At 42.5% G+C, this 16347-nt stretch overlaps 1 long non-coding RNA gene across 3 annotated transcripts in view; it reads right to left on the bottom strand.

Moving 5' to 3' along the window:
- LOC103792373 (uncharacterized) overlaps window positions 1–16347 on the bottom strand; it is a 104704-nt gene that overhangs the window by 59001 nt on the left and 29356 nt on the right. The window contains exon 5 of one of the 3 annotated variants that reach the window (XR_013533597.1): window positions 5219–15353. The exons of the other annotated variants lie outside the window; for them this stretch is intronic. This is a non-coding gene — a long non-coding RNA (uncharacterized LOC103792373). The remainder of the gene's footprint in view (window positions 1–5218; window positions 15354–16347) is intronic. 3 annotated transcript variants of the gene reach the window in all.

Genomic DNA, 16347 nt, shown 5'->3' with positions numbered 1-16347 from the left:
CTGATTTACATCAAATTTATATCAACTTCATGGATTTCAGTGTGTAAAGCTGACATCCTGGTTATGCTAAAGATCTAGAAACATAACAGACATACTGAGACAGTTCACAATACAACTTCAACTAAAATAAACCCTGATATTGGCTATTATTTTAATTGAGAAAACCCAACTTGTGATGAACATTTGTTGACACATAATCACCTGTATGGTGACAAAGGGACAGGAAATCATTAAAGAGTCAGCCTCTACTTATTGATAGATTACCCATAAGCAAGTTTTCAAAGACTCTCTGAATGGCAGTGAATGATTAATGGTGGGGGTAAAAGGTGTTATTCTGTAAGCTGAGAGATACTGCCAGTAACACTCCCTTTCATTTCTCAGTCTCAGGCACAAACACAGGTAAGTCAGGCTAATCTCATTGAAAAGGAGAACTTGAAGAAAGTAGCACGGACGCCAACTCTTCTAGAGACGTCTTATATTTTGTGAGATACAGAAATGTACACATTGCACTTATCTATTCTGGGTTCTTAAACAGGGGTGTGTCCGAACCTAGTAAGCCTATTTTCAGGGCATATTTCCTCTCCTGTGTTATTTCACATTAATTGGGGGTGGGGGAACCCTTGCATTTAAAAAAATTGAAAAGGCTTTTTCTGTAAGAAATTTACAAATATTTCTCAAAGTGCATTTTCAAATGTTGTGCCCTTAATACTCCTTTCAAAGTATCATCATTTAAAACACAATTTTGGACAATTATTTCAAAATAACTTAATTTGCTTGCATTCAGTGGATGCTTGAGCTGACCTATGTCAAGGGTAACAAACATTTTGAAAAGAATTGATCTACACCTTGTCCACTGCTTCCATATTTGCATCACGAGCGAGCAGTTTTCCTGCCAGCAACTTACTCTCATTATACTCAGCATAATGGAGAGCAGTGATGCCATAGATACCCTTAGGATGCGAGTTGGTGCCATGTTTCAGCAGAATGATGGCACAAGTCTCTTCCTGGCAATGGACAGCCTGTCCATGTTAGATCGAGAAATAGATTGTAAATTCTAAGAATCCAAAATCCACATTCCACAGGTTTCACCAACTAGTTATATTTAAATGAGATACATTTAATTATGTCTCAAACCCATGTCATGCTGAAAAGTTGGCTACTGTATACCTGTATTAAAGGTGTTCTGTTTTGTCACAAATGTCAACCTGGCATTTTCTGTTCACCAGGAGAGTGACCACTTCCACACAGCCACTGGCATAGGCCAAATGCAGAGCAGTAGTGCAAGAGTAAGAGGACCTTTCAGGAAACTGTAGTGCAGTATCTCAAAACATACGGTCCTTCACAGAATTGTAAACATTGAACAGAATGATTTTCCTCTACCTTATTTTTCTTGAAGAAAGTGCAGTACTTATTAGCTCTTATTCCTCACGACCTTAATGAAAACAGCAGCCTATGTGACTAGAAGGAGCTCAGTCTTTGGATTCAGTTCAACTCGGGTTTCAGTCCCACTTTAAAGTCTGTCATTTACCAGCTGTTATTTAGTTTTTCTGTGACTCAACTTCCTCATTCATAAAAACAACAACAATAGCTATGTCATCGGACATCATGATGCTTAAAGGAGAAACTACGGAAAGTATTTAAAATAGTTCCTACAGCAACAACACAAAACTGTTGGATTTTTGTTTTTGGGAGAAGGTCTCACTCTTTTGCCCAGGCTGGAGTGCAATGGTGTAATCATGCCTCACTGTAGCATGGAACTCCTGGGCTCAAGTGATCCTCCATCCCCAGCCTCCCAACTAGCTGAGACTACATATGTGCACTAGCCTGCCCAGCTACTAATTTAAAATTTTATGTCGAATAAAAATCTTAGTTTGTTATTCAGGCTGGACTCAAACTCCTGGCATCAAGCGATCCTCCCACCTCAGCCTCTCAGAGTTGTGGGATTATTTCTATTGCTACTCAACAAAAAAAATTTAATTAAGTAAAATAATACAATTAAACCTACTTTGTAGGCTGACCTAAAGAGTAGGTCACATTTTAACACTGCTGATATTTGAATGCCACTTATAATTCAAGATTTATTACAACTATAATTGGTAGCATTTAAAAAATTATTTTATTGACATATATAATAATGGGGCATCACACAACCCATGAGTCCTTACATTAAGTAGCATACGGTATACTCAGCAGGGCTAGGGCAGTTCTAGGGATATAACTGGCACTTAACTACGTTTCAGTTCCTAAAGGTACTATGGGGAAAGAACACTGAAATAACAGTAACGGATTTTTTAAACAAATTAATTCTTTGATATTCTAACAACTTGGAGCCAAAGGAAACCCATGATTCAAATGAATAGGTGTGGGTCATTTTATTCAATACTTATATTTAGAGAATATATGCTAATCAGACTTTCCAATAATTAACATTAGTGTTTAAGACTGATAAACTTTTGAAAGGACAGGTAAAGGTTACCTTCTACTATTTTCTAACTTCAGAAATTCTTTTGTTTGAGAGATGGGAGATAAAGTTTAAATGAGATTAGGTTCTAATGTCCCCATTTCAAATCTCTCAGCTTGTGCAGACAGGGCAGCTCAGCATGAAGTTTTTAAGGATGGAAGGGTCCTGAGAGACAGAAGAATATGTCTGCCACATAATAGGTACTCAAGTTATGTTTGATGAATAAACTGAAAGAACGGATAAATACAGATGGGGAGTTCAATATTTTTAAATAAACTCCTATAAAGCAGTATTTTTGCTATAGTAATCACTTAGTTATTTTTATTTTCAAAGAATACAAGTAAAATGAAATGATCAATCTATCATTGTTTGCATATATGTGATAAATCTACATGTAAGAAAAATATATGTACATAATAAAATATATACATAAAATCTGGAGACAGATGAAAACAATCGTTTTTGTTTCTGAAGAGGCTAAAGGTTCAAAGATAATCACACACAATAGTAATAATGATGATAAAAAATAGAAAGTGAGAGATTATTTATATGTGGGCAAGATTCGTTTTCCTCTAAGAATTATTCCATTAATAATAAACTTTCACTAGAAGTGTTGTACCTGCTCCCTGCAGCAATCATAGATGAGAAAAACCTTACTTATAATGCCAATGCCCAGAAATTAGAAGTGTTATCATATTTTGTTCACATTTTTTGACACAAAACCATTGTATGTTTGTGTGTGTATAAACAAACTGATTCTTTTTTCCTTGCTGGCTATAACAAAATACACCTTCGCACATCAACATACTCCTATATCTGTCGTCACATTAAATCATCACATGTTATTTCATCCTATGGCTGCAAGAGACATTTATTTCTACAGTTCATTCTTTCTGTTCTTTTTAAAATAAGTGCTGCAAAACAAAACATAGCAAAGCGCATGTATCTCTCCTTGCTCAGGGTATTTTAGTATCACGGAACTGATGCGTAAGGAGCAGACACATTTTTTAGATGTAGGACTTACCACCAAATTGTCTATTTAAAGAGTCACCAGCAACTTAAACTTTAAGCAGCAGTACAAAGCATCCTCACACATATTGTGGATAGAAAACAGTTTGATTCCTCTTTTAATAGAAATTCTTTATTTTTGAGACGGAGTTTCGCTCTTGTTACCCAGGCTGGAGTGCAATGGGGCGATCTCGGTTCCTCGCAACCTCCGCCTCCTGGGTTCAGGCAATTCTCCTGCCTCAGCCTCCCGAGTAGCTGGGATTACAGGCATGCGCCACCATGCCCAGCTAATTTTTTGTATTTTTAGTAGAGACGGGGTTTCACCATGTTGACCAGGATGGTCTCTTGACCTCGTGATCCACCCGCCTCGGCCTCCCAAGGTTTTGGGATTACAAGGGTGAGCCACCGCACCCGGCTAACATAAATTCTTATGCCAGAAACGCAAAGGATTTTTTTCCCCATGTACATAAGTAATTTGTAAATCTGCGAAAACGTTCTTTACCCACTTTTATTAAAGTTTTTATTTGATTGTAAAGAATTTTCTATAAAATGGACTGTTCATCCAGTGGGTATATATGTAACCGTTCATCTAATTTGTATATGTAACTGATATGCATATATTATACATGTAATATATATGCTATACACACCAGAACTATACGTATCACATGATAATATAATGAACTCCCTGTAAAATGAAAACACACTTCTCATCTGAATATAATATAGTAAATACTTTTCAAGTATGTTTTCTTCAGTCCCCTTTTGTTTTTCTCTGACACACAGGCAGTTTTAATTTTTAGTTTGCTAAATCAGCCTTCAGAATGCCTGCCGCTGAGGTCATTCTTAGGAAGGCCTCTGTCAACATAATACACCTGTAACATAAGCATTTGTGTTTCCTTCTGATACGTTTCTCACTGGCATATGTAAATTTCAACCTGTGTTCCGTCAGTCACTCTTGTTTGTGATATAAAATTTCATTAGTTTTTTTTCAAAGAACAGGCATTTTTTTCATTAATCATTCATCCTTTCCTATTCACATCTGTGAACGTTATCAATCCTTACACACATCTTATATCATTTCAGCGTTTCTGGATTTCCTGTTCGGTTCCATGCATTTATGTGTGTTTTCAGCTGTTAGCAAATTAATTATAGAAATTAGTAGCACATTTTAATATCTAGAGAAGCCAGTATTTTTTCAGTCCATTATAAAATTATTTAAAATATCATCATAGTAAAAGACAGCAGGTGTCGTGCCAAAATGTTAAAACCTACATATTTTCATTCGGTTTATGTAAAACTGATACACGCAGAAAGAGCTCACATTCTGAGAAAAACGTGTCTTCTCATTCAAGAACACAAAACCCACCTCCCACTTCCAAGTTTCCCTCTAAACCCTTCAGTAAAGAACCGATCTGTGTAAAACGGACAGTTTTATCTGAGAAATTTTCGCCCACTGAAAATGACTCCCTGTATTTTTGATAGGGGAATGAGTTCTCTCAGTGGGGACCTCGTGTAAAGTATAACACACCATGTTTTAACCGTGAACGTTAGAAATAACAACAATACACGGTATATACCTAACTTTGTGAGTTAAATCACTCAGTCTCCACCAAGTGCCTCCAGCTGGGGAATTAGGAGGGATAAAGCAGCTGAGGCTCATTTGGCTCCGCTGCTCCGAGGGTGCCCAGCGCCCTCCAAAGCCCCCGGGCCCAGGGAACCCTCCCACCCCGGGCTGAGCCCCGCTACCTGTGCGGCTTGTCCCGGGCGTCCAGGTCTCCTCTCCTGCGCGCCAGGCGGCTCCATCTCCACGGCGTCACCCCTGACTGCCGCCCTGTGCATCCTCCGCGGTTCCGCATTCGGTGCCCGGACGCGGTGTAGACGGGGGTCTATGGAGCTCAGGACCCGAGGTTCTGCTCTGCCTTGACCCCGGGCTCCGAAGCGGAGGAACTTCTTCAAGATGGTGACTTCTCAGATCCCCAACTACCAGCTCCTGAGCCGCGGCTCCTCCCACCTCCACCCAGCAGCAACCCCCAATCTGCGATCCCAAATCTGCTTTCTAGCCCAGAATCCGCGATACAGCCGGGTCCACCACAGCCTTCAGCAGCCACACTCTCAGCCTCCGACCTCGGACCCAGCGAGCCCCGCAAAGACGTTAGGTGCGCGTCTGCGCCAAGGTGGCGGCCCGGCTCCCAATAGCCACTCCCAGCCGCGTGCAGGCAGGTGGGGCTCCAGCTGGGGCCGACATCGCTGGGCTCCAGGTTCTCCTGGGCTCACCTGGGCTGCCGGAGGACCACAGGTGCAGGATATCAGGCGCGCATTTTATATCACAAACACGAGTTCCTGATGGAACATTATCAATCCTTATATGTATCTCATATCGTGAAGGAGGAGGAGGCCCGTCTGACCCTGAGGCTGTCCCACTCCTCCTCAAAGGGAGATTGGGTCTGGCGTGGGCACTGCGCGGCACTGGAGCGGCTTCGCGGATGGCCTGGCTTCAGCGCTGAGACTCTGGCCCCAGGGTCTGCCTGGCAGGTGTCAGGGAGTGGGAGACGCATGGAAAGTCAGGGGTTGCTCCTTTCCCCACCGGCCCCCACTGCTGCCCATGCTGGATGCGCAGTTTGCAGGTGCAGCTCTGGTACTGGCTCGGGATGGCGGAGCTTCCCTTGGGTGGCGTCAGGGCTGCTGACTGCACAGCCCATCTGGCCTGAGGGTCCACTCCTCTTGGACACCTCTCCGGATCCTGGGCCCCTGCACTGGGCACTCTGCATCCACACCAATGAGACTGAGAGGCTGCCTGCCTGAGTTTGTCGCCTGGGTGCCAAGCCTCAGGATTCCTGCTGCTGGGGCTGTGGCTCTGATCTGGGGTGTCCAGCCACTTGCTGCTCCCATGCCGCGTCTAGGCTGCAGGGGTGACTCGGGCACCGGCGATGGATTTGGGGCCGGGAACCTGACATCCTCAGGGTCAAGTGCATCAGCTGCCCACCTGAGGATCTGCTCTGCCTTGGCGTCCTCCAAGAGTGCAGGGGCCACCCGGTGGCAATTTAGGAATGCTTAAATTGAAGGAAATATTCTTTCTCTGTCTTTTAGAAATAAGTGATGATTTTGTTTTGTTTTGTTTTTGATACTCAGCTACAGCACAAAACAAAGGTGATGCAGAGGTGAAGGCCCACAGCCAGTTCCTCTGTTGATTCCCTCCAGACACAAATGTTCAACATAACTGCTTTGTCACTTTCACCTCAACACTTACATGTGCCGACAGATCTGTTCAATCACAACTGTTGGATTTAGAATTATTTAATACACAATGATTTCATAATTTAATACCCAAACTATTTTTAAATACTTTGCCATCTCTGCAATCATGAATTATTCATTTTTTTGTTTATAAGATGATTGTTATAGTAAAATCAAAATTACAAAACTCACATCTCATTGGGGTAAAAAGTTCAAAATAAAATTCCCTGCACAGGACTATTGGGCTGTTTTCCTGCACGATCAGCCTGCTCCTCCTTTGGGGCCTACCTATTTGTTCTACAATCAGCTCTTTACACCGTATATATTTTCTTTTTTTAAATTGCATTTTAGGTTTTGGGGGACATGTGAAGAACATGCAAGATTGTTGCACAGGTACACACATGGCAGTGTGATTTGCTGCCTCCCTCCCCATCACCTATATCTGGCATTTTCCCCCATGCTATCTGTCCCCAACTCCCCCCTCCCCCGCTGCCCCTCCCCTATTTCCTCCCAACAGACCCCAGTGTGTGATGCTCCCTCCTTGTGTCCATGTGTTCTCATTGTTCAACACCCACCTATGAGTGAGAACATGCAGTGTTTGATTTTCTGTTCTTGTGTCAGTTTGCTGAGAATGATTGTTTCCAGGTTCATCCATGTCCCTACAAAGGACATGAACTCATCGTTTTTGATGGCTGCAAAGTATTCCATGGTGTATATGTGCCACATTTTCCCTGTCCAGTCTATCATCGATGGGCATTTGGGTTGGTTCCAGGTCTTTGCTATTGTAAACACTGCTGCAATGAACATTCGTGTGCATGTGTCCTTATAGTAGAACGATTTGTAATCCTTTGGATATATACCCAGTGATGAGATTGCTGGGTCAAATGGAATTTCTATTTCTAGGTCCTTGAGGAATCACCAGTCTTCCACAATGGTTGAACTAATTAACAATGAAGTTATCTGCCATCTTTGTACTGCCTCTTGAAAATCTTTCTTCCAACTTAGACAAAAACTGTGACATCAGCTCTTTCCAGTAATAGCTACATTTCAGTTCGAATTTCTAGACAGTGGGCGCCTAATAACTGGCGCTCTGACTTCAAGTGGTGCAGAAGGTGGCCAGTAGGGGGCGCCAGCCATCGCGCTGGGAACAAGATGGCCCTACGGTGTCCCAGCTGCCAGCATGGAGTGTCCTGCCACAACACTGAGCAAGAGGGTTCTGCAGTGTCCCCAGCTGCCAGCAGGGGGCGTGCTGCCGATACACCGTGAGCAACAGGACCCTACAGTGCCCCCAGCAGCCAGCAGGGGGCGTGCTGCTGATACACCGTGAGCAACAGGCCCCTACAGTGCCCCCAGCAGCCAACAGGGGCACACAGGCACCACGCCATGAGCAAGAGGGCCCTGCAGTGCTCTGGCTGCCAGCACGTGGGTGCTGCCACAACACTAGAGCAAGAGGGTCTTGAAGTGCCCCAGTGGGCAGTGGGGTGTGTGCCGACACTACACGGTAACAGGACCCTACAGTGCCCCCAGCAGTCAGCAGGGGACACGCCACCACAACACTATGAGCAAGAGGGTCTTGAAGTGCCCCAGCGGGCAGTGGGGGGTGTGCCGACACTACACGGTAACAGGACCCTACAGTGCCCCCAGCAGTCAGCAGGGGACACGCCACCACAACACTAGAGCAAGAGGGTCTTGAAGTGCCCCAGCGGGCAGCGGTGGGGTTGTGCCACCACTACACGGTAACAGGGCCCAGCAACACAGGCACCACACTGTGAGCAAGAGGACGCTGCATTGCCCTGGTGGCCAGCAGGGGGCGTGTTGCCACTAACTGTGAGCAAGAGGGCCCTGCAGTGCCCTGGTCGCCACCAGGTGATGCTGGTCACGGCACTGTAAGAGGGGCCTGCAATGGCCCTCGCCGCCAGAAGGGGGCGCAGTCACAGCACCGTGAGCAAGTTAACACAGTTTAGATAAAACATAGTTAAATAAGATCGATTTAATATTTTTGCTGTAATAAAGCAACTGTGTCTTCAGAGATATCACTACTGAATGTAAAACAGACATGAATTTCTATTCTGCTTGAGTTCTAGTCAGATAAGTTAATATTATACTTACTACTTAAAATCTTAAAGCTTAGAGATTTGATTCTAATTATTTTTATAAAAAACATTATTTAAATAATAATTTTTTATACTACATCTGCCTAATAACTGTTTCCAAAATACTTTTGGTAATTTTCAACCTTAAAGTTAAGCTAACTAAAAGATTTGCATTACATATCTAGATCATTTATAAATAAGATGCAGTACTAAGACGTTACTTACTGAACATAACTAATTCCACTTTATATACTGTTGGCCCCTGTTTTTATGGAGAGACTACAGATATTTTGGCCTGTTAATACACAACCATGCTGAGAAACTGTACTATGTGGAAACATCCTCTAGATGTCGGGAGATCATATACGCATCCATTTCCTAATCCATTACAGAACGTCAATATATGACAATTTAAAATTGTCTACTTCCTAGTTTACTCTGGAAAATAAAGATTACTAAGTATTAAAAATAGAATCAATATATATAAATAAAATTACTAGAAACAATAGAATAACTAGAAACAACTCTGCAAAGTATGCAAGAAAACTAGGGCAAGTTTTGCAAATAAAGTAGGTTGTATTTTTTATAAGAAAAAACTATATAAAATATACAAATAAAAAGAGATGCCTAACCTTCCCTGGGTTATATTTATAAGGGTAAAATGTTATGTTTTCAGAAATCATATAAATTTCTTGGATATTTGTCCACGTCCTCCTTATCCGTGTTATGTGCCGATATAGGGTTATGAGTCATATTTTCAGTGATTATTTTAAATGCTCTGTGCCACAGACAAAGTGGAACATCCTTGTCAGCTGTGGTAGAATGAACTCTCATCAGATCTTTCCTCACAGCCATTTCAGGCTTTTCGCCATTTAGATATTATTTAGCCCTGATGCTTTCCTGAAGGCTCCTGCAATCAGCTACAGGTCACAAAGTTTGTCTCCAACCCAGGACCCCCTCTGAGACTCACAGAAAATGCTATGACAGGTACTCTGCTTATAGGCTTCTGATGAGATTGCTTAAATAACTTTAAGGCCATACACTTGACTCAGTGAAGCTGTCCAGAAGTCTCGTTGAGAAACTGATGGGTTCACACACTGCTAACCCAAGACCCAGCAGGACAGGAATGGATGACATGGCACTGGATGAACTGATGAAAACTGATTGTAATTTTATAGCTTTTTTTGAGCATTGCTGATTCTTTAATGTTATAGCTTCTGGATTTCAGAAGTCTCTTTCTCTTAAGCTAACTAGAACTCACAACAATTTAGCAGATCACACTTCCGTAAGTAGAAATGAAGGATTTATCGTTCTTATTTTCACAATAGAGTTGTTAGCAGAAGTCCGAGAGTCTGTTCACCTTAGAACAGGTCATAGTTGGAAACTGCTTGTATTATGAAGGGTTTTACCGGAATATCGTCTTTAGGAAGAGTGCACCTACCGTCAGTCTGACCAGCAATGTTAAGGAACTGAGGCTGACTTTTATGGAGCCCAGCCTTAAAAGCACTCCGGGAAAAGCCAGCCTGATGCCCAGATTGCAGGGTTCACAGCCGTACAGGTTAGTAAGGAAGGTCATTTTCTTGTAGACCCAGGTTTTGGGGATAGTTTGGGGGCCTCAAAAAGAGAGGAATTCACCCAAAGCAGCTGAAACGTGATAGTATGTTCTGGGATTTGCTTTTAGCCTCAATAAGGACTTTAAACGTCCAGTCTGAGATTCTGTATGAAAACTTCCAGCAAAGAAGCTTGAAAGCACCTATGTGGTCAGCCTCTTGTTCCTGCTGCACTTGTATAGGCAAAATCTAGGAAAACAAGACTTATTTTTAGAACAAGAATAATCTGACTTTGATTATCTATGATCAAAAATGATGGTTACTATGGAGATAAATTTTATGTTTCAATGAAAAGCTATAACCCAGGAGTTCAAGACCAGCCTGAGAAACCCCATCTCTACTAAAATTACAAAAATTAGCTGGGCATGATGGTATGTGTCTGTAGTCCCAGCTAATCAGGAGGCTGAGGAGGGAGGCTTGATTTTACGCAGGAGATAGAGGGTGAAGTGAGCTGAGATCGCACCATTTCACTCCAGCCTCGGTGACAGAGCCAGATGCTGTCTCAAAAAAAATTTTTTAATAAGAAAACTATAGCCCTTGAGGGTTATCAGATTCTAGTCTTGTTTCTTGTCTTTGGGCTATTTTTACTCCTTTGTAAACTGGATCCTCTAATCTGATGAATTTTCTCCCAGGATGATACTTGTGAAACAAGAAGCCAAGTGTTTTCTCCTCTATTAATGTATCTATTGTCACTTAATTTGAAGGCCTCCAACCCTGGAACGATGTTAGAAGAGGAAGGTTTTCTCCCCAGAATGCATAACCCAGTCGTGATACATTCAGGCAAGGGATACTATTTAGCCATGGAACAGGCTATCAACTCACACGAAGACATGAGTGAATCTTTCATGCACATTGCTAAGTGGAAGAAGACACCTCAGGAGAATCCACACAGTGTGACCTCATTTAATGAGATCCTGGAGAAGGGAAACTACGGAGATGGGAAGCCTTTGGCTGCATGGGGTTTGAAGCATTTCATATGATAATTTAATAGTGGATACCTGCCACTATGCATTTGTCAAAACACACAGAATTTTACAGCTAAATGGGTAAAGCAAACTCTATTCTAATTAAATAATATTATTCAGGATGTGGAGTATCCCAGCACAGAATACTTAGTGTTAAAAATAATTTAACTATGCTACAAATTACTATGGTTTGGATATGGTTTGGCCCTGCAAAAACTCATGTTGAAATTTGACCCCCAATGTGGCAGTGTGGGGAGGTGAGGCCTAGTGGAAGGTGTTTGGATTACAAAGATCAATCCCTCGTGAATAGATTAATGCCCTCCCATGGGGGTGGGTTCTATCTGCTCTCACAGGAATGGATTGATTCCTGCAAGAGTAGATAGACAAAAAGAGTCTGGCTTCCCCCTTGTTGTGATCTCTGGTGCACCCCTTGCTCCCCTTTTACTTTCCACCATGAGGGGAAAAAGACTGAGGCCCCACCAGATGCAACTGCCCAGTCTCAGACATTCCAGCCACCAGTATTGAGCCAAATGAATCTTTCTTGCTTACAAATTACCCTGCCTCAGGTATTCTGTTACGGAAGCACAAAGTGGACTAAGACACAACTGTGGGAAAAAAAACTCACTGAGGCTGTAGGGAAAATGGTGCTGACCCAAGTCCCTTTAAAAATGAATAGAATCTGTAGGCTGAAGGCAAATGAACTATACTTCATAATCAGATTTCATTTTATAAAGTTCTTTCCAACACGGGTGATTGTGAACCACAATGCAGGTAAACCACAGTACCTGCATCTGGAATCAAACAATGAGTTACATAAGTCGTAGATGGTAGGAACCAGGTCTCTCACTGTTGAAGTGGGAGATTCCAAATTAGCAAGTGGCGAAGGGTAGAAAGATTTATGTGATAGTGAATCAGAGGTGGAGCCACCAATGTAACCTTAGGTTTAGTTTAATGCAGATACCTACAGTTCCACATTGAAACCTTTGCAATTGGGTGTGTAGAGGTAGGTGACATACACACAGATACTTCCTAGCATTGCTAATGAGGGACAAGACACGACGTGCTCATTCGGCAGCCAGACATGTTTTCCTGCCATTCTCAAAGGAATCAGGCCCTTTGAAGAAATGTCTGATACTAGAACTGGGGCAGTAAATAGATGAGCCAGGATAATCTCGAAGTATCAGAAAGTTAGTAAGTACTAAAAAAAAACCTGAAATACGTCAAAGAAAAATTGGAGCCAATAAGAAGAGCTGCCACTGTCCAACACACGAATGAACTGTGCAACATGATGCCGTCTTGTTTCATACTAACCAAAGCTTCAGGTCATTACCTAGGTGTCTGTATTTGTACATGCAGGTGAGTAACAAATGGGGTTGAATAGAAATCTCCTTTGGAATTCCAAACAATTGATGTAGACCCTCAGCCATCCAGGAGGTGGAGCTCACCCCTCACTCCATGAGTACGGGTTTTACATATGTGCAAACTTACGGATCATGTTTTTTTCTTGTGCTGTGGTTGTGTCCTGGGTTCCTCCTCTAAAATACCTTAGACCAGGACAAGAAAAGTAAAGTTACAGACTGTTTCAATTCATGGCTAAATGTTTTTAAAAGAGCGACTTTGTAAAAATATGTTCCAATGGCAAATTGATTCATTGTGACTGGATCACTTATTCCAAATCCTTTCTGTCTTCATTTTGTTCCAGTGCCTACTTTTTAGCCATAATACACCAGAATCAAGTATTGGAAAAGATATTCAAAGAAAGAAAGAACGTGAACCAAACTTGTGACCATCAAAATTAAATGTTTCACCACAACACTTTCTAAAACAGAAGAGTTTAAAAGGATATTCAAAGTCGATCTCCTCAATGAAACTTTGCAGAAAATACAGAAACTAGAAAACAAAAATAGCAGGACATTCTATGGGTGATTTTAGATGTTTCTATGTTTTATGGGAAAAAATCACTTTACCTTTTAAAGAATCACAAAGAATTACTGGAAACCCAAACTCTGGAATGTTTCCAAATTTATTTGAACTTCTATGTGTTTATGTCTGTATAGCTAGTCATAAAGGTGATGATTTTTAAAAAAATCTGCACCTATTTGTGTAATAAAATACACAATGAATAATTAACACTCATAGAAAAACATGTCATACCTTGTGAAAGGAAAATAAATCTTGGGGACCCAAAATCACTAAGCTATAGGGAAAAGTCAAGCTGGGAACTGCTCAGGGCAAACCTGCCTCCCACTCTATCCAGTCACCCTCTGCTCACTGAGATAAATGCTTGTCTGATCACCTCATCTGGAAAGGGTAATCGGCAAGTCACAAGAATGAAGCCATCGTCTGTATCTGCCTGTGATCTGGAGCCCCCTATCTGGCCTTCTCTTCAAGTTGTCTCACCTTTCAGGACTGACCGAATGTACATCTGATACATAATGATTGATGTCTCATGTCTCCCTGAAATGTATAAAACCAAGCTGTGCCCCTACCACCTTGGATACATGTTGTCAGGACCTCATGAGGATGCATCACGGGTGAGGGAATCCTCAAACTTGGCAAAATAAACTCCCTAAAACATCCGAGACCTGTCTCAGATTATCGGGGTTCATACATGTAATGCAGTATGTTAATGTTTGTAAAAGAGACACTATTCTATCTACTATTACAACGCTATTGCCAATTAACCTTAGACTTTCTCCATAAAATAGAAAATGTTAATGAGGTACAAATAATATATTTAAACTTAAATAATGTTGCAAGTTGTAACATGCCTGCTTTCCATTTTTCATACTGTTTTGACTACTTTAACGCTGTAAGAAAAATGAGTAATTAAAACATGAATAGAAGTGTTTCCTCCAGCCTCGGGCTTGGGGTGGCTTGAAAGACACCTGCCCATCCCCGCTTTCATCCCAGCTGTCCTGGTGGTGGCTCTAAGCATTTCTCCTTTCTCTATATGAAGATCACACTCCAGAAACAAACCCAAATCTTACACTATGTTATGACGCGCTATGACAATGAGTAGCCAAAGCCTCAAGTGAGGGCTGCTTCTGAAAACAAGACTTGTAGGACATAACGTGTGGAAGTAAAGCCAGTGTCGGAGTTCCTTCCTCTGCACACGGGGAGCGGACAGGAAGCTTCTGCCTCATCTATCTCACACGGCCTGCAGCCAGGTCCCCTCAGGTCAGACTTGAGGAGAATGAAACTTTGGTCTTCACTGTGGACACACTACCAGGTGCTCCAAAGCCATGGCCTCTCCCTGGGTGGGTCCTGAGGAGAACAAAGCTCTGCTTCTAACCCTAACCCCGCCCCTGGACTTTGACTCTGACCCTAAACCCTGGTCCCTAATTTTGACCCTTTGACCCTGACTTTTATCTTGACCCTGACCATGACCCCACCTCTAATCATCCTTCCAGCCCTGACCCTGACCCAGACCCTAATTCTAATCCTAATGCTATTATTACTCTTAAAATCGATCTCTAATCTTACCCTTTCATGCTAAACAGCTGTACCCAAAAGCACTTCTGGATTATTCAACTTCTTTTCCTTGAATTCTCTGAGGACATCCTAAAGGACATGTCATTATGTATTCTGCAGTCCCTCTGAGTGGTGTGGCTTCAGATAAGACGTTCTAATACTTGTAAGACAGAAGAAGTGTGAAGGGCAGCAGCACTGGGTGGTCAGGATGCATGCTGGCATTCACGATAGTCATTGGTGCGCCCTCGACATATTTTCAGTTCATTTTTTATGAACGCATTCTGACTGTTCCATCCCACCTACTTACATTTTTGCACGGCCACATGACTTCTCTCTCTCTCTCTCTCTCTCTCTCTCTCTCTCTTTTTTTGCCATTGGAGGTGAGAAGAAGTAACGTGACATTTTCAGGAGAACTCTCCAAGAAACAGAGTTCTATCCAGCATGCTTTTTGTCTTTTCTCTAGCAATGGGGATCTTACTGATGGTACCTCCTTCAGCCTCGATTCCTGTGTTAGGACGACACAGCACAGAGAGAACTCTCACCTGACCCATAATGAGATGCAAATAAATGAGGAAGAAGATTCTAAGCCACTGAAACGTACAGGTTGTTTGTCACCGTGGTTTAACCCTCTGACTGATGCGGGGCTGAAGAAGGAGCCGGAACTGGGTCTGGACATGAGAAGTGCACTCCCCGGGCTGAGTAAAATTCAAGTCTTCTTGCAAAGGTAACAGTGAGCACGACGTTATTAGGGTGAGTGTGGGATACATAAGGCATGTCAGGTGAGAACAATGAGAAACTCAACTTTAAAAGACAGTGCTGATTTGGACTGTGGAGAGATTCCAATGTCCTACTTAGCACTTGAGATTGTGATGGCTGAACAAACTCATTAAGAACCCTAAATGAAGGCTTGGGATAAATATCCGAGGGTGTCTAATATCCCAATTTTTCATCCTAGAATGGGCAGAGTCCTTCACCCCATTCTAGGGAGACTTCCAAAGGTAAAAAGACCTGCATTTCTCCAACAGCCCACACTGAGAGACTCTCCTGCACTTCTGACCTGCGGCTAACACTCCTCACCTTTCATTCTGTCCTCAGTGTTTTGGGGAAACACCTTTAACTCTGTATGATTTACAGGTTATTAAGTGGCCCTTTTAATTCCTTCCAGAGATAGAAAAGACTAATGATGAGGGAGTCTGAGCTCACAGCAGCAAGCAGGCATGTGTGCTCAGCAGCCACGTGGCTCATCTGCTAAGAGATCACTACATACGAAGTTCGGCAACATTGCTTTACACAAGGGGACACTCTCCTGACTCACAGGTTTAATTGCTCATCTACTTCCTTTTCTGCCATCTTGGGCTCCTAAAATGAAAAGAACCCTGAGATGATAAAGTGAGCCAAAGAGGTGCCAACCGTGTCACAGCAAAATAAAGATCTCGAGAACCTCCCCGGCCTGAGATGACAGCCTCAGCTGGGTGAGTCTGCACGTGCTCACGGTGGAC

The sequence above is a fragment of the Callithrix jacchus genome, chromosome 4, assembly GCF_049354715.1.
Source record: "Callithrix jacchus isolate 240 chromosome 4, calJac240_pri, whole genome shotgun sequence".
Lineage (NCBI taxonomy): Eukaryota > Metazoa > Chordata > Mammalia > Primates > Cebidae > Callithrix > Callithrix jacchus.
The sequence above is the reverse complement of the archived record's forward strand: the minus strand, read 5'-3'. Positions and strand labels throughout refer to the sequence as shown.